This window comes from Rhinopithecus roxellana, chromosome 15, assembly GCF_007565055.1.
Source record: "Rhinopithecus roxellana isolate Shanxi Qingling chromosome 15, ASM756505v1, whole genome shotgun sequence".
Classification (NCBI taxonomy): Eukaryota; Metazoa; Chordata; class Mammalia; order Primates; family Cercopithecidae; genus Rhinopithecus; species Rhinopithecus roxellana.
This window is the reverse complement of record NC_044563.1, coordinates 54,627,426-54,647,669: the sequence shown is the minus strand read 5'-3', so window position 1 is coordinate 54,647,669 and position 20,244 is coordinate 54,627,426.

Below are 20,244 nucleotides of genomic sequence, written 5' to 3'. Positions count from 1 at the left end.
GTATCTCTCTCCTTTTTCTATTTGAGTATTTCAAAGCAAGTCTCAGACCTCATGTTATGTCTCCCCTGATACCGCACACACAAATATTTTCTTACATAACCACACTGCTACCAACACACCTAACAAAGGTAACAACTCTTTGGTATCATCAAATTCTTGATTTTTATACTTTCCTGATGTTTAAATAAATGTATTTTATTTATTTATTTTTATTTATTTATTATTATACTTTAAGTTCTAGGGTACACGTGCACAACATCCAGGTTTGTTACATATGTATACATGTGCCATGTCAGTGTGCTGCACCCATTAACTCGTCATTTACATTAGGTATATCTCCTAATGCTATCCCTCCCCCTTTCCCCCACCCCAAAACAGGCCCCGGGGTGTGATGTTCCCCTTCCTGTGTCCAAATGTTCTCATTGTTCAATTCCCACCTATAAGTGAGAACATGCGGTGTTTGGTTTTCTGTTCTTGCGATAGTTTGCTGAGAATGATGGTTTCCGGCTGCATCCATGTCCCTACAAAGGACACAAACTCATCCTTTTTTATGGCTGCATAGTATTCCATGGTGTATATGTGCCACATTTTCGTAATCCAGTTTGTCAATGATGGACATTTGGGTTGGTTCCAAGTCTTTGCCATTGTGAATAGTGCCACAATAAACATACCTGTGCATGTGTCTTTATAGCAGCATGATTCATAATCCTTTGGGTATATACCTAGTAATGAGATGGCTGGGTCAAATGGTATTTCTAGTTCTAGATCCTAGATCCTAGTTCTAGATCCTAGGAGTCGCCACATTGTCTTCCACAATGGTTGAACTAGTTTACAGTCCCACCAACAGTGTAAAAGTGTTCCTATTTCTCCACATCCTCTCCAGCACCTGTTGTGTCCTGACTTTTTAATGATCACCATTCTAACTGGTGTGAGATGGTGTCCCACTTGGTTTTGACTTGCATTTCTCTGATGGCTAGTGATGATGAGCATTTTTTCATGTGTCTGTTGGCTGCATAAATGTCTTCTTTTGAGAAGTGTCTGTTCATATACTTTGCCCACTTTCTGATGGGGTTGTTTTTTTCATGTAAATTTGACTTCTTTGTAGGTTCTGGATATTACTCTTTGTCAGATGAGTAGATTGCAAACATTGTCTTCCATTCTGTAGGTAGCCTGTTCATTCTGATGATTGTTTCTTTTGCTGTGCAGAAGCTCTTTAGTTTAACTAGATCCCATTTGTCAATTTTGACTTTTGTTGCCATTGCTTTTGGTATTTTAGACATGAAGTCCTTGCCCATGCCTATGTCCTGAATGGTATTGCTTAGATTTTCTTCTAGGGTTTTTATGGTTTTAGGTCTAACATTTAAGTCTCTAATCCATCTTAAATAATCTTTGTATAAGGTGTAAGGAAGGGATCCAGTTTCGGCTTTCTACATATGGCTAACCAGTTTTCCCAGCACCATTTATTAAATAGGAAATCCTTTCCCCATTTCTTGTTTTTGTCAGGTTAGTCGAAAATCAGATGGTTGTAGATGTGTGGTATTATTTCTGAGGACTCTGTTCTGTTCCATTGGTCTATATCTCTGTTTTGGTACCAGTACCATGCTGTTTTGGTTACCGTAGCCTTGTAGTATAGTTTGAAGTCAGGTAGCGTGATGCCTCCAGCTTTGTTCTTTGGGCTTAGGATTGTCTTTGCAATGCAGGCTCTTTTTTGGTTCCATATGAACTTTAAAGTAGTTTTTTCCAATTCTGTGAAGGAAGTCATTGGCAGCTTAATGGGGATGGCTTTGAATCTATAAATTACCTTGGGCAGTATAGCCATTTTCACGATATTGATTCTTCCTATCCATGAGCACGGAATGTTTTTCCATTTGTTTGTGTACTCTTCTATTTCATTGAGCAGTGGTCTGTAGTTCTCCTTGAAGACGTCCTTCACATCCCTTGTAAGTTGGGTTCCTAGGTATTTTATTCTCTTTGAAGCAATTGTGAATGGGAGTTCACTCATGATTTGGCTCTCTGTCTGTTATTGGTGTATAAGAATGCTTGTGATTTTTGAACATTGATTTTGTATCCTGAGACTTTGCCGAAGTTGCTTATCAACTTAAGGAGATTTTGGGCTGAGACGATGGGGTTTTCTAAATACACAATCATGTCATCTGCAAACAGGGACAATTGACTTCCTCTTTTCCTAATTGAATATCCTTTATTTCTTTCTCCCGCCTGATTGCCCTGGTGGGAACTTCCAATACTATGTTGAATAGGAGTGGTGAGAGAGGGCATCCCTGTCTTGTGCCAGTTTTCAAAGGGAATGCTTCCAGTTTTTGTCCATTCAGTGTGGTATTGACTGTGGGTTTGTCATAAATAGCTCTTACTATTTTGAGATACGTTCCATCAATACCGAATTTATTGAGAGTTTTTAGCACAAAGGGCTGTTGAATTTTGTCAAAGGCCTTTTCTGCATCTATTGAGATAATCATGTGGTTTTTGTCTTTGGTTCTGTTTATATTCTGATTACGTTTATTGATCTGTGAATGTTGAACCAGCCTTGCATCCCAGGGATGAAGCCCACTTGATCATGGTGGATAAGCTTTTTGATGTGCTGCTGGATTCGGTTTGCCAGTATTTTATTGAGGATTTTTGCATCGATGTTCATCAGGGATATTGGTCTAAAATTCTCTTTTTTTGTTATGTCTCTGCCAGGCTTTGGTATCAGGATGATGCTGGCCTCATAAAAAGAGGTAGGGAGGATTCCCTCTTTTTCTATTGATTGGAATAGTTTCAGAAGGAATGGTACCAGCTCCTCCTTGTACCTCTGGTAGAATTCAGCTGTGAATCCGTCTGGTCCTGGACTTTTTTTGGTTGGTAGGCTATTAATTATTGCCTTAATTTCAGAGCCTGTTATTGGTCTATTCAGATATTCAACTTTTCCTGGTTTACTCTTGGGAGAGAGTATGTGTCCAGGAATTTATCCATTTCTTCTAGGTTTTCTAGTTTATTTGTGTAAAGGTGTTTATAGTATTCTCTGATGGTAGTTTGTATTTACTGGGCAAAAAGGGAAAAAAAGAAATAAGACTCAACAAAGTGAGATGGAGTCCTGCTAACAGGCCTCTCACCTCAGGGACTGAATCCCAGGCCACTACACAGGAATTGAAGGCCAGGCTCCTCCCCTTGCCCATGGCTTCACCCCATTCCCCCAGGGCACATGTGGGCATGGTCAGACAAAGCCCTGTGCGGGTTCCCTCATCTGAACAAAAGCATCTGATATAAACACTTGTGGGGCTGGTCAGAGGTTCTCCAGGAACCCCTTTTTATCTGCCTATGCATTTGGCTGTCTCATTCCCCACTCTAAAGAAGTCCATCTAACTGTGTTAGAATAAAGATGAGGATAAGGATGAAGACCACTCTTAACTGCTTCCTGTGACAGGGCACTCTGTCAGATCTCCCTCAGAGGCCTATTTAAAGGTCCCTGGCAAAAAGGGCCATCATCCAAGGCTCCAGTTGCATGACCATTTGGAATGTGATGGCCTGAAAGGGAGAAGAGACAAACTGGGTTATTAGAAAACATATATCAAAACGAAACAAGGTGGGGGTAAGGACAGCTCAAAAATCCAGAGGCTTTTTACCGGTTTGCACAGGGAAAGGGAGACCAAAAGCCTGACTGATAAAACAAACTTTTACCCTTTTGCCAGCATGTCAGACTTCTGGGTTCCCTTCCCCAAGCCCAATCCTAAGCTAACCAGTTTATAAGGTTTGGGAAATTAACTTTTCCCAGATTGGAGGATGCATCTGAGAGGAGTGTCCCATACTATGGAGACACAATTACCTGTCAGTGAAGAGAGGACAGAGGAGGGAAAAGGAAAAAAGAAGGCAGTTTTTCAAAGGAGTCCCGGGGGTTCAGAATACATGTGAAAGGGGTACAGAAAGCGAATGGCTACTCATCTAGAAAGAGGCACCAGGCGTCCCTTTTTCCTTTCTCTTCCTAGCAAATATCTGGGGTATGCAAGGGAGGGAACGTGAGGTGTTGCTCTTTCTCTCTTCCATCCTTATATCCCCGAGTCCTGGCAACTGTGACAGGGTGCCACCCATGGGTGTCGAAGCGGCTTTCACCCATGTTAACAGGGAGGCCGAGGGAGTGGGAGTATCCACTTTTATCCATGTATGCCCTATCTTCCTTGCTGTCAGTAGCCTTTGAATTCCCTAGACTTCATTTATGCCATGGATACTAGCATGACCTTTATGGGACCTCTATGGGAAGCATGGCTTAATTGGCAGGAAGTAGTCATGCTCACTTGTGCTGTGCCTTTTAACTTCTGTTATTGTCTGCCTCTGGATCCCTCAGATCCAGTTTTCTTTCCTAGGGCCTTGACCCAAAGCTTGGAATTGAGTTTGGGTCAAAAATGTGAGGCCAGGTACAGTGGCTCACGCCTGTAATCCCAGCACTTTGGGAGGCCAGGGCAGGCGGATCACCTGAGGTCAGGAGTTTGAGATCAGCCTGACCAACACAGAGAAACCCCATCTCTACTAAAACTACAAAATTAGCTGGGCATGGTGGCGCATGTCTGGAATACCAGCTACTCGAGAGGCTGAGGCAGGAGAGTTCCTTGAACCTGGGAGGCAGAGGTTGCTGTGAGCCAAGATCACACCATTGCACTCCAGCCTGGGCAACAAAACGGAAACTCCACCTCAAAAAAAATGTGTCTGGAGGCGGGTGGTGCATGTTCTCCTTATCATAAACTGAATGCTAAGGTGCAGCTGTGGAATTGAGTCCTCCTCCAACAAGGGAAAGAAAAGGATGTCTTGTGGCAATACCCAGATAGCTAGTGGCGATAGTTATGCTTGCCAAGATTTGGGTGCATGGGGTTTGGTTTGGTGAGCTCCCTTGGTCTTTCTTTCCCAAAAAGGAAACCTCCAGGGCATCCTGTTTATTCCCATCACCTGGCAGGATTTGCAGGATAATTGCTCAGAACTAGAATATTGATCTGGATTTCTACGTTACCCATCCCTTTTGTTCTTTCTGAGCTGCAGCCAGAGATTGCTGGTTGGTTCACAGGAATAAGCAGGGTTAGCCAAAAATACAGGCAAAAACTTAAAAACACCTAATGAGTCTAGAATCTAATGGCGATGAGATTTGAAACATAATTTCACTCTCTCTGGTCCTCATTTTCATTAAAGACAAATTATGAAAGGATTACATTGTTTGCAAAATAGAATTTAGTCTTATACTTGGTCAGATTATTTGCATAAAGTACAGCAAGAATAATTATTTCTACATAGGTCTTTTACATTGGCTTCAATGGAACTCTGTTCCGCAAGGAATCTCAGATAAGACCTATTAAAGCCATGCCCAGCAATGGGTTTGTATCCTCAAATACCTGCAAGTTGAATAAACTCCTCTTTTCTTGAGGTCCCAAGAACATGTGGTTCCTGGGCCTGTTGGAAAGTGACATTCTTTACTTACCACAGGTTAGGAATCCTGTATGGGGACTGTGTAGACAAGAGTGTGAGGCCAGGTTTCCCAAGGGGCTTTTCTCCGTTCTGCAAGTTGAGCTTGACTCCTTAAAAGGAAGCATATCCCCTTCCAGTCAAAGCCTTAGTAGGACAACCAGTTTCTCCAATTGCATCCTGTTGTGAACATCACTAATCATCGGAGAAATGCAGATCAAAACCACCGTGAGATACCATCTCACACCAGTCAGAATGGCTATTACCAAAAAGTCAAAAAATAAAAGATGTTGTTGAGGCTGCAGAGAAAAGGGAATGCTTATACACTATGTTAGAGACAATGTAAATTTATTCAGCCACTGTGGAAAGCAATATGGAAATTTCTCAAAGAACTAAAAATAGAACTCTCATGTGACCCAGAAATCCCATCACTGGACATATACCCGAAGGAAAATAAATCATTCTACCAAAAAAACACATGCACTCATATGTTCATCATAGCACTGTTCACAACAGCAAAGACATGGAATCAACCTCGGTGCCCATCAATGGTGGATTAGATAAAGAAAATGCTGTACATATACACACGGAATATGACACAGCCATAAAAAATTATAAAATCATGTTCTCTGCAGCAACATGCATGGAGCTGGAGGCCATTATCCTAAGCGAATTAATGCAGAACGGAAAGTCAAATACCACATGTTCTCACTTACAAATGGGAGTGAAACACTGGGTACACATGGACATAAAGATGGGAAAAATAGACACTGCAGGCTACTAGAGAGCTGAGAGAGGGAAAGGGGCAAGGATGGAAAAACTACCTATTGGGTACTATGCTGACTACCTGGGTGATGGCATCAATTATACCCCAAACCTCAGCATCATGCAATATATCCATGGAGCAAACGTGTACATGTACCCCTGCATCTAAAATAATAGCTGAAAAAAATTTTTAAAGATTCTTATCCTTAAGAGATACATACTAAAATATGTAATATCTCAGATTTATGTCAAACTAATGCAGTGGTCAAGGAGACAGAGAGGATATAAATAAAACAATTTTTGGCTAGGAGTTGTTAATTATTGAAGCTGGATGATGGGCACATGAGGGTTTATCACTCTATTCTCTCTACTTTTTTTTTTTTTTTTGAGATGAAGTCTCACTCTGTTGCCTAGGCTAGAGTGCAGTGACACGATCTCGGCTCACCACAACCTCCACCTCCCGGATTGAAGCGATTCTCCTGCCTCAGCCTCCCCAGTAGCTGGGACTACAGGCACGTGCCACCGCACCTGGCTAATTTTTGTATTTTTAGTAGAGACGGGGTTTCACTATGTTGGCCATGCTGGTCTCAAACTCCTGACCTCATGATCCTCCCACTTTGGCCTCCCAAAGTGCTGGGATTACAGGCATAAGCCACTGCGCCCGGCCTCTTCCTACTTTTAAAATATGCATTAATATATGAATTTTTCCATAATAAAAAGTTTTTCAAAATAAGAATTTAAAAAATATAATGACAGTGAAGTGGCAATGGAATTGTTAAATTTTTCCAAGCTCCAGTTTCTCAGAGTGTCACGTCTGGACCAGATCACGGCCTTGTGTAATCTGGCTGCACCTTGCCAGTGTCTGTGGACATCAACAACAGCAAATCTTTACTGAGATCCTTCTGTGTGTCAAGTCCAATCAGAAAGAAAGGTGCTTTTACAGCAGTAGAGAGACAGAGAGAGATGTGCAATGTACCAGTAATACAAATAGGAGAATGAAATCATTGCTCCCACAGAAAGGCCCCAGTGAGTCTTCCAAAATAAACACACATTATTTGTGTAATTTTTCAAATACACCTTTATCAATGAAAGAATAAAACATCCTTGGACCATGGTATATTGCTGATTAAAATGATCCACTAATGTTCTAACTGTCATCAGGACAAAGGCCCTTAGCCATGGCTGCCTCACATCTGGACTTTTCCTCCTTCCCCCTTCCCCAGCTCCATCTCCTGCCCATCCCAACACACTTTAAATTTCAGCCACAGGAAGGGACTTACAGTTCCCAGAACATGCCCCCTGGAGTTTGCACTCCACTGGGGCAGCTGCATCCATTCAACTTTGTTCGTTGATCTCCTAGCATGACTGATGCCACGTGCATGCGATGCTCGCTCTCTTCCCTACCTGGACCGCCTTTCTCCCTCATCAGTTTCATTCTTCAAGTTTCATCTTACTTGTCATCTTCTTTGAGAAACTTTCTTTGAGCAAGCTGAGCAAGCCTGCCCTCTTCTGTGTTCTGCGTGTAGGGGAGGGTTGAATAAGAGAAGGGCACACATCTTATTTCTCCCTCTAAATTCTGAGGTTAGGGCTAAAATCCTGTTTATTCACAGTATGTGGCTTAAGACCTGAGTCATACTAGAATATCAATGGGTGCTTGTTGAATGAATGAATGAATGAATGAAGCTTCCTCACCAGAATGTAAACCCACAAGGGCAAGAATTTTTGTTATTTTGTTTTGCTTTATCTTTAGCACACGGGACAGTACCTGACACACAAATATTTGTCAAAATAATTAAAATTACCTGTCAAAGAAGAAGCAACATGTCTACGATAAGGCTCATATCCAAACTAACCATTTGCTGGTTGTCAGCCTCTCTGTGGATTCGTAGAAGACTTCGATCCTGGGCTTAAAAACAAATTAAAGATAAAAAGTGTTTTGAAAATTGAATACAATGAGATGTTTTTCAAGCTTTACTGAGTTAGTAACTTGAATTTAAAAGTGTAAAATAGGCCAGGCACTGTAGCTCACTCCTGTAATCCCAACACGTTGGGAGGTCGAGGCAGGCAGGTTGCTTTAGCCCAGGAGTTTGAGACCAGCCTGGGCAACATGGCAAAATCCCACCCCTACCAGAAAAAAAAAAAAATTGCTGGGTGTGGTGGTGTGCACCTGTAGTCCCAGGTACTAGGAGGCTGAGGCTGGAGGATCACTTGAGCCCTGGAGGTGGATCACGCCACTGTACTCCCACCTGGGTGACAGAGCCAGACCGTATCTCAAAAAAAAAAAAAAAAAAAAAAAAGGAAAAAAAGTGAAATTAAAACTTATCGCTAAGTCCAAGAGTGATCAGGACATTTATTAACTTAATTATTTTAGAACTTGAATGGCTCTTACATGGAGCAGGCCATTTTCTATGTGCCCATATTTTGGACCAAAAGAAGTACATGCAGCCAGGGAGCAACTCATGATTTCCCACATTAGGAATAGCCAGCATGCAAGGAAATCCTTACATCATGATTGACATCACCTTACTGACCTAATTTCTACAAGACAATGGAATAATTTCTTCTTGCCCAAACCTTGCAGCAGCTTAGACAAGCAGCTTCATAGTGGGATGATGGGAGGGCTCCATGGACAAAGGACAATTGTTGGCCTTCCCTCAACAGAAGAGTGGTTTACAAAGTGATCTTTCTCAAGAGTCTGCCTGGGACCAATTGTATATCACATAACAGGTGCTCTCACATAAGTAAGGCAGAATTGGATTCAATTTGGGTTTCTTTTCTTTTTGAAACCATCTTTCTCTGGAATTGTCCTCTCTAAAAGTCACTAGGACAACAGGAGGGAAAAATGAGATCTTGAACTACCCAGGGAATCAAGGTGGCACTTCCTTCCTCTTTCTTTCTTCGTCTACCTTTGCACGGTTGCCATCTGCTGGGATCTCTTTGGAGAGGAGGTTTTATTCCCCTGCTTTCTTTCAGAATCCTGCCTCACATAATCTTCACTAGCTGTTCACAAAGAAAACTAGGACTCCCATTTATTTTATCCAATCCACCACTACATCCAGCCTTGAAAACAGCAGGCAGCCTATTATTCTCTAACAGGGACAAATAGCAGGATGGAGCTTGATTATTTTCTGTGAGGCTGATTTTTGCTAATCTAACAAATTTATTCTCTGACACCCTTTCATGGCCAATTGAGAAGTGGTACCCGGAAAGACAGTAATGCAACTTAGAAATGTATGGAAAATTGATAATGTTGAGATCTTAATTGAGTTGAAAATAACCAAATAACTTGTGGAGGGACATTAGGACCATTTTGTAGTATTGAAAAAATATACATGACACATAGCCTTCCACTCAACAACTCTGCTCTAGGATTCTAGCTCACAGAAATACACCAGGGAGCAAAGGCATATGAGTAACATTGTTTATTGAATTATAACTGTAGAAGCACATGAAATGACATAAAAAGATATGTATTGTAATGTGGAAAAAGTAAAATGCAGAACAATATTATATGTGTGGTTTCATTTTTGTTAAAAAATACCATATGTGGTTGCATATACCTGTGTATATTTATAGACATAAAGAAAAAGGCTGGAGGCCAGGTACAGTGGCTCACGCCTGTAATCCCAGCACTTTGGGAGGCCAAGGTGGGTGGATCATGAGGTCAGGAGTTTAAGATCAGCCTGACCAACATGGTGAAACCTGGTCTCTAGTTAGAATACAAAACTTAGCTGGGCATAGTGGCACGCACCTGTAATCCCAGCTACTCAGGAGGCTGAAGCAGGAGACTTGCTTGAACCCGGGAAGTGGACGTTGCAGTGAGCCAAGATTGTGCCACTGCACTCCAGCCTGGCCAACAGAGTGAGACTCCATCTCAAAAAACAAAAGGGCTGGAAATATACACACTAAAGTCTCAGTAGTGGCTCCTTTTTCTGGAGAGTGAGATTGGGGATGTGGTGAGGGAAAATTTCACTCTTTATTTCATACACTCTGGATTATTTAAATCTATATTAAAAACCAATAAAGGAAATTAAGAATAAGTGGATTGGTATAAGGTAGTTAATTTATTTTTCTATTTCCTTTATTTTTTTGAGACAGGTTCTCACTCTGTTGCCCAGGCTGGCATCCAGTGGCATGATCTTGGCTCACTGAAACCTTTGCCTCCCGGACTCAAGGAATCCTCCCATCTCAGCCTCCTGAGTAGCTGGGATGACAGGTGTGTACCACCACACTGGGCTAATTTTTGTATTTTTTGTAGAAATGGGGATTCACCATGTTGCCGAGGCTGGTCTCAAACTCCTGAGCTCAAGTAATCCTTCTACCTCAGCCTCTCAAAGTGTTGGGATTACAGGCATGCGCCACCACACTGGGCCTGGGTAGTTAATGTATAGAGCATTTATTGTGTGCCAGGAACATGATAGATACTCTATACAGATCACCTCACATGTCCCTCCAATCTTCTGACGTAGGTAATGTTATCCCTATTTACAAGTGAGAAAACAGATCCAGAGAACTAAGTAACTTGTCCAAGGTAATAGAGGTAGTAAGTAGCAGGTAGTAAGTAGGGTTCAAACTCACACCTTTCTGATTCCAAAGCCAAGATCTTTCCATTGGTCTGACAATGCTCTCATATGATATAGTCCTGGCTCAGTAGATGGGCTATTAACATTGCCACATTGTCACTGAATGTTAGGTTTATTTTTAGAAACTTGGAAAATTGTATAAACAAAAAGGAAAAGTATAACGAATCCATGTACTCATTATTACCCAGAGTCAATACTTATTAATACTCTGTATCATTGTTTTATCAATCCCTACAAATATTTTTTTTTTTTTCTTTTTGAGACAGGGTCTCACTCTGTCACCCAGGCTGGAGTGCATGCAGTAGCTCAGTCACAGCTCACTGCAGCCTCGACCTCTCAGGCTCAAGTGATCCTCCCACCTCAGCCTCCCAAGTAGCTGGGACTACAGGCGAGTGCCACCATGCCCAGCTAATTTTTTCTATTTTTTGTAGAGACAGAGTCTCACTATGCTGCTTAGGCTGGTCTCAAACTCCTGGCCTCAAGCAGTCCTACAGACATGGGCCACCCCACCCAGCCTATCCCCCCAAACACCTTTTTGGGAGAGTGTTTTAAAGTAAATTCAAGGTTTATCATTTCATCATCAATATTTCAATCTCTAAAAATAAGAACTTAAGAAAACATAGCCACAATACCATTATCACACACAATAAATTAAACAGTAATTCCTTAATATTATCTAATACCCAATCCATGTAATTTTCTCATATTATCTCCAAAAAATATCTTTTTTTTTTTGTTTCTATGTGTTATGTATGTCTCTCTCTCTCTCTCTTTTTCTTTTTTTTTTTTTTTTTTTTTTAAGAGATGGGGTCTTCCTCTGTTGCCCAGGCTGGAATGCAGTGGCACAATCATAGCTCATTGCAGCCTCAAAGTTCTGGGTTCAAGTGATTCTCCCACCTCGGCCTCCTCAGGCACATGCCATCATGCCTGGCTAATTTTTAAATTTTTGGTAGAGATGAGGTCTTGCTATGTTGAGCAGACTAGTCTCAAATTTCTGGCCTCAAGCAATCCTCCCACCTAGGCCTCCCAAAATGCTAGGATTACAGGCATGAGCCACCACACCCAGCCTGTCTTAAGTCTTCAAGTCTTCTTGAATCTATACTTTTCCTGCTCCATTTTTCTTCAGACCATTTATTTCTTGAAGAAATTGAGTCATTTGTCTTGGAGAATTTCCCATCTTTTTTATTTGATGTTTTATATCCTTACGGTGTCAATTTGCATGCTTCTCGGTTTTTCATATTTCTCACAAACCAGCAGTTAGAAAATTGTTAAATTCAGGTTCAATTATTTTGACAAGAATATTTCTTTTTTTTTTTTTTTTTTTTTTTTTGAGACGGAGTCTTGCTCTGCCGCCCAGGCTGGAGTGCAGTGGCCAGCTCTCAGCTCACTGCAAGCTCCGCCTCCCGGGTTCACGCCATTCTCCTGTCTCAGCCTCCCCAGTAGCTGGGGCTACAGGCACCCGCCTCATCGCCCGGCTAGTTTTTTGTATTTTTTAGTAGAGACGGGGTTTCACCATATTAGCCAGGATGGTCTTGATCTCCTGACCTCGTGATCCGCCCGTCTCGGCCTCCCAAAGTGCTGGGATTACAGGCTTGAGCCACCGCGCCCGGCCTGGCAAGAATATTTCTTAAGTGATGTTGTATACTTCCTGTTACATCCTGTCAGGAGGGATTAATGTCTGGCTGCCCCACTGTTAATAACGCAAAAGTGGTACAGAAGGTTCAAAGGTTGTCAGCCTCATCTATCCATTGCAAAGTTTCTTATCAACCATTCACCTAATAATTTTAGCAACCACTGATGATTTTTGCCTAGATCTGTTATTTTATTAGAGATTAAGTTCATTTTTAATCCTGCAAGACAGGTATTTTTAAACACCATCCTGAGATGGGATCTAGGTCTCAAAAATATGTATGTTATGACCTATTGTATATTTTCACAAGAATAATTGACCTTTTAGCCTTATTTTCCTAAGACTATCAGCGTTCTGCCACCTCATAAGGCCCATTTAGAATCATTTTGCTACTTAGAGTCACATTTTTATTAATCTATGTGGAATTTTTATCCATGCTGCAATCCCTAAATAATTCATAAAAAGGAAGAAGGCAGGAGGGGACACAGAAAAGATATTATATCACCCATCCTGATAAATGCCTTAGTAAGCCATTTCGACATCTTCAAGTCCTTTTAAACTTCATGCCCAGGCTTTTACATTAGAAAAAGATATTATTTTAGTCTCAGGGGTTCTATATCTATTTTTATTTATTCCACGTTCACTGTAGCTTCTGTCCTGAGCCAAGATCTGAAGGTCAACAGAGGGGAAGGCCTGGGTTCTATTCTCCAGGGGTTCACAATCACCTACCCTGATGTAACAGAGAAATTCCCAGAAGGCTCCTGGAACACAGGAAAGAGACACTCTCAGACTACAGAATCAGGGGTAGCATCTCAAAGGAGATGTTCAGCAGAGTTTTGAAGGATGAGCAGAAAGTAAGGGGAGGGCATTCCAAGAAAAAAGAAAACCCATAAACAAGCAAGGAGACAGAAAAGAATAGGCCCTTTCAGAGCACTGCACATGGTTTTGAATGACTGGGAGAGCAACGCTTATGACTGGGAGGGGTAGCTGTGCTGGAGCAGTGACAGGGATAGGCCATGAGGAGCCAGGCCAAAGAGTTAGGATGTCTCTGAAGGACTTACAGCAGAAGAATGGCAGAGTCTGATTGATCTTGTCTTGTTCCCCAGTACATTTTCTTCCTCCTTTTTCCTATTTGGGTGAAAGTCACAAAATAAAAAATTAACTTTTTTAAGGTGAACAATTCAGTGGCATTGAGTACATTCATAATGTTGTGCAACCACCACCTCTATCCAGTTCTAAAACATTTGCATCACCCTAAAAGGAAATTCTATACCCATTAAGCAATTACTCCGCATTCCCCTCTCCCCCCAGCCCCTGATAACCTACAGACAGCTTTCTTTTATTTTATTTATTTATTTATTTATTTATTTTTTAATTATACTTTAAGTTCTAGGGTACATGTGTATAACGTGCAGGTTTGTTACATATGTATACTTGTGCCATGTTGGTGTGCTGCACCCATCAACTCGTCCGCACCCATCAATTCGTCATTTATATCAGGTATAACTCCCAGTGCAATCCCTCCCCCCTCCCCCCTCCCCATGATAGGCCCCAATGTGTGATGTTCCCCTTCCCGAGTCCAAGTGATGTCATTGTTCAGTTCCCACTTATGAGTGAGAACATGCGGTGTTTGGTTTTCTGTTCTTGCGATAGTTTGCTGAGAATGATGGTTTCCAGCTGCATCCATGTCCCTACAAAGGACGCAAACTCATCCTTTTTTATGGCTGCATAATATTCCATGGTGTATATGTGCCACATTTTCTTAATCCAGTCTGTCACAGATGGACATTTGGGTTGATTCCAAGTCTTTGCTATTGTGAATAGTGCCGCAATAAACATACGTGTGCATGTGTCTTTAGAGCAGCATGATTTATAATCCTTTGGGTATATACCCAGTAGTGGGATGGCTGGGTCATATGGTACATCTAGTTCTAGATCCTTGAGGAATCGCCATACTGTTTTCCATAATGGTTGAACTAGTTTACAATCCCACCAACAGTGTAAAAGTGTTCCTATTTCTCCACATCCTCTCCAGCACCTGTTGTTTCCTGACTTCTTAATGATTGCCATTCTAACTGGTGTGAGATGGTATCTCATTGTTGTTTTGATTTGCATTTCTCTGATGGCCAGTGATGATGAGCATTTTTTCATGTGTCTGTTGGCTGTATGAATGTCTTCTTTTGAGAAATGTCTGTTCATATCCTTTGCCCACTTTTTGATGGGCATCAAAATTTTTGATTGTTTTTTTCTTGTAAATTTGTTTGAGTTCTTTGTAGATTCTGGATATTAGCCCTTTGTCAGATGAGTAGATTGCACAAATTTTCTCCCATTCAACCTACAGACAGCTTTCTATCCCTGTGGATTGATCTATCCACTCAGCACATTTTCTTTTTAAAATTTATTCAAGTAAAATGGATTTATTATAGAAGAACCAAGATAGAGATGAACAGAAAGAAAAATAATTATTGCTATCATCTTAGCATCATGGGTAAATTTTGTATGCTGTGTATTCTTCTAAACAATTTTCTAAGCCTTCTCCCTCTCCTCACCTCAGCATGTCACCCAACCCCCATATATTTCACAAGGTCCTCCAACCTTCTAGCGTCTCCCCAACCTTTGAGATATAAAAGAATCCTGCTCAAACCCCTATCCTATGAATGTCATGAAACCCAAGTCCCTATCAATATCTCTGAAGGGTCTCATATTGGGCCAGATGTATGTTTCTTTTGATCACCTCTACCTCTGATTTTCTGCCTTGATCTCCACCCCTCATTATACTTCCTGCGCACCTTGCCCTTTCTTCTACAACACATCACCCTGTTGGACACTTTCTCAACCTCTTCTCTCCCCAAAAGATGGCCCAAATATGGTTGTGTGTTTAGCCGTTTAGCAACCTTTTAGGAAAGATTTGGGGGCTAGAGGGGCTAGCTTATATTGAAGCTCAGAAAACATCTTGAAACTAAGTATTCCCAGTTCTTTTGAGAGTCCACCAGTCATTCCTGGCACTGGACAATTCTCACTGGCCATGCTTCCGCCAGCTGCTCACCCTCTCCCCCCTTCCCTTCCTCCCCTTTTCATTTTCCAGATTTAATCTCCTCTAGCTGTAAACTCCAAAGCACTTATTGCCAATTTCCATTTCCTTTTGTGCAAGGCAATTTGTTGCTCCTTTTGTTTGCTCCAGCTGACAGAGATTCTAAATTATTCTGCTAACTCAAAACAGTCTCTCCCTATCAGAACGCTAGTGCCAGCTTGTCAAGCTAACATTTTTCCCCCCTACTGGCTGCATTTCCAGATTACCTTATTTTTTTAAATGTCCTTCCTTAATTTGTCCAGGAGGTTTTCAGAATTTGTTGTTGTTTTTAACTTTTATTTTAAGTTCAGAGGTACATGTGAAGGTTTGCTATACAGGTAAATTGCATGTCACAGGGCCTTTGTGCACAGATTATTTTGTCACCCAGGTAATAAGCACAGCATCCGATAGGTAGTTTTTCGATCCTCTCCATCCTCCCTCCCTCCACCCTCAAGTAGGCCCCGGTGTCTGTTGTTCCTTCTTTATGTCCATGAGGACTCAGTGTTCAGCTCCTGCTTGTAAGTGAGAACATGTGGTATTTGGTTTTCTGTTCCTGCTTTAATTTGCTTAGGATAATGGCTTCTAGCTCCATCCATGTTGGGTTTTCAGGTTCTTACTGGAAAACTCCCAATAAAAAACTAAGTAAATAGGCCAGGCATAGTAGCTCATGCCTGTATTCCCAGCACTTTGGGAGGCTGAGGTGGGTGGATCACTTGAGGTCAGGAGTTTGAGACCAGCCTGGCCAACATGGTGAAACTCTGTCTCTACTAAAAATACAAAACTTAGCCAGGTGTGGTGGCACATGCCTGTAATCCCAGCTATTCAGGAGGCTGAGACAGGATAATTGCATGAACCCAGGAGGTGGAGGTTGCAGTGAGCCGAGATTTCACCACTGCACTCCAGCCTGGGCGACAAAGCAAGACTCCATCTCAAAAAAAAAAAAAAAAAACTAAGTAAATAAATACATCCTTCTTTAAATTTTTGTTGTTGTTGTTCCTACCCATTCTTCTACTTCTTTTGAAGTGGCTACATATATCCCCTGTTTTTGGTCACTGAGGTTTCCAATTCTTTATTATTATAAGCAGCTTAAAATATATCCTTAATTATTTCTTAGCTATACATTCCTAGGAAAACACCCTCTATAAGGACTGTATACATTTGTAGACCTAACCATGTTTGACAATGCCTGAATCTTCTTTGCAGTGCATATATTAATCCTTGTTTTTTCTTTGTGGTTTTAATTTGCATTTTTTTGACTAAACGTGAAGGTGATAAATGCTTGAGGTGACAGATACCCCAATTACACTGAGTTGATCATTATGCCTTGTATGTTTGTATCAAAATATCACATTACCTCATAAGTATGTACAGGTATATACCCACAAAAATTTTAAACCATAATAAATTTAAAAAGTTGAACATTTTTCATGCTTGGGTCATCTTGGGTTTTTCCTTATGTAAAATGCCTTTTCTAGTCAATTATATATTTTCTTTTTCTTTTTCTTTTTTTTTTTTTTTTTTGAGACAGCACCTCGCTGTGTAGCCCAGACTGGAGTGCAGGGTGCCATCTCAGCTCACTGCAACCTCTGCCTCCCGGGTTCAAGCGATTCTCCTGCCTCAGCCTCCCAGATAGCTGGGACTACAGGTGTGTGCCACCACACCCAACTAATTTTTTGTATTTTTAGTAGAGACGGGATTTCACCATATTAGCCAGGATGGTCTCAATCTCCTGACCTCATGATCCTCCCGCCTCGGCCTCCCAAAGTGCTGTGATTACAGGCGTGAGCCACCGCGCCCAGCCCTCTTTTTCTTTTTAATTTAATTTTGTTTTTAGGCTAGTCAAGTGAAGCAGTGTGAGTGGAGAATTATTTTCATCTATTTGATTTGAAGAAAATCTTTGAATGTTAAAGAGAAGAATCTTTGGTCGTGATGTGGTGGCTCAAGCCTGTAATCTTAACACTTTGGGAGGCTGAAGTGAGAGGATCATTTGAGCCCAGGAGTTTAAGACGAGCTTGGGCAACATAGTGAGACTCCATCTCTATAAAAAATGAAAAAGTTAGCTGGGCATGGTGGCGCATGCCTGTAGTCCAAGCTACTTGGGAGGATGAGGCAGGAGAATTGCTTGAGCTCAAGAGTTCGGGTGATTCACTGCACTCCAGCCTCAGCAACAGAGTGAAACTCTGTCAAAGAAGAAAAGAAAAACGAAAAGAAAGAATCTTTGGTTAAAGATACTTTCCTCCAATGTAATTCGTCTTTCAACTTAGTTTATGATAAATTTTGCTACATAAAAGTTTTACATTTTCATACAACCAGATCTATCATCCTTTATACTTTAAGCCTTTAGTTTCATGTTTACAAAGTCATCCCTTATCCCCAACATTTTATAAATATTCACCTGTATTTTCTTGTACTTACATTAAAATGTTTAATCCTCTGGAATTTATCTTAGTGCACTATGTGAGTTTGGATTTAACTTTGTTTTAATGATTAAACAGTTCATCTTAAAACTCTCTCCACTGACATGAGGCAGCAGATTTATTATACACTAAACTCTTATACACATTTGAATATATTTCTGAACTGTCTCTTTTTTAGCTAAAACAGCAATGTTTTAGTTGTTATATCTTGCTAGTTCACATTAATATGTGGTAGGAAAAGAACTTTTCACTACTCTTCTTCCTAAAAGTGTGCTTGACATTCTTCATTTATTTTTCTAAACAAACCTTAAAATAGTTTTTTTTTCACATTCTAAAAAGAGTTCCCAGGTATTTTTATTGGGATTTTGTTAAATGTATAGGTTTAGCTTGAGGAAATTTAATACCTTTACAATATTAAATTTTCTAATTACAGAATGTAGACTGCCTCTCCCTGTATTCAAATTTCTTTTTAGATTTCATGGTAAAGTTTTGTAGATATGTGCATTTATCATTAAGTTTATTCCTAGGTGCTTTGATTTTTTTTATTGCTGTCATATATGAGTTCTTTCTTCCATTATCTACCTTAACAGAGTATTGCTGATATATAAGAGAGCTATTAGTTTTTTAATATTTCTGTTATAATCGCCAAACTTTCTGAGTGTCTCAAGTCTAATAGTTTTTCAAGCAACCATATCATTTTGGAAAAACGATAATTGTATCTCTTCCTATCAAATATTTATACCTCCCTCATTTCCTTCTCTCGTTGTTACATTGATGAGCACTTCCAGAATAATGTTAAATAATGGTAATTATAGTTGAATTACTAACATCAATGGAAATGCTTCTAATATTTTATTGCTAAGTATAATATTGGCTATTGGTTTTTAACATATGAAATGTTAACTTTGATTTTTCTTAAATCAAAACTATATGTTGAGAGGAGTGACATTAGCTATGTGACAGAGTAGTATGTGTCTGCAACCTCCATCCCTTTCAATAGCAGAAGGAAAACTGGAAAATTCACAAATATGTGAAAATTAAACAACACTCTTGAACTCTGTCAAAAAAGAAATCAAAAAGGAAATCTAAAAATACCTTGAGACAAAAATGAAAACACAACACGTCAAAACTTACGGGATACAGCAAAAGCAGTATTAAAAGGGAAGTTCATAGCGAAAAATGCCTACATTTAAAAAGAAGAAAGGCCAGGCACAGTGGCTCACACCTGTAATCCCAGCACTTTGGAAAGCAGGCAAATCACTTGAACTTAGGAGATTGAGACCAGCCTGGGAAATCTGGGGAAACTCCATCTCTATAACAGATACAAAAATTAGCCAGGTATGCTGATACATGCTTGTAGTCCCAGCTACTTAGGAGTCTGATGTGGGAGGATGGCTTAAACTTGGGGAGGCTGAGGCTGCAGTGAGCCAAGATCAGGTCCCTGCATTCCAGCCTGGCCAATAGAGCCAAAACCTGTCTCAAAAATAAAATAAAATAACGATTTCGACAACCTAACTTAACAAGCCAAGGAATTTTTTTAAAAAGAATAAACTAAGCCCAAAATTACCAGAAGGAAGAAAATAACAAAGATTACAGCAGAGATAAATAAAATAAGACAAAATAGAACAATAGAAACAAATTAATAAAACTGAGAGTTTTTTTTTAAAGATAAAACAAAATTGACAAACTCTTAGCTAGACTAGGAAAGAAAAGAGAAAAGACTGAAATAAATACAATCAGAAATGAAAGAAAAATAGATGTCACAGAAATAAAAAGGATCATAAGAGACTATTATGAACTATTATATGCCAAAAACAAGCTGGACAATGTAGAAAAAAATAATGAATTTCTAGACACATACAACCTACTGAGACTAAATGCAAGTCTGAACAGATTTATAACTAGTATGAAGATTGAGTCAGTAACCAAAAGTCTCCCAACAACAGCAACAAAAATACCTAAGGCCAGATGGCTTCACTGGGGAATTCTACCAAACATTTAAAGAAGAATTAACATCAATCCTTCTCAAGCTCTCCCAAAGAATTGAAGAAGGAACACTTCCAAACTCATTTTATGAATATAGCACTACCCCAATACCAAAGCTAGATGAAGACATCACAAGAAAAAAAAAGTACAGGCCAATATCCCTGATGAATATAGATGCAAACACTTAACAAAATGCTAGTGAACCAAATCCAATAGCAAATTGAAAAGATCATACATCATGACCAAGTGAGATTCATCCCTGGGATGCAGGGATGGTTCAAAATATGCAAATCAATAAATTTAATATACCACATTAACAGAATAAAAGATAAAAATCACATGATCCTCTGAATA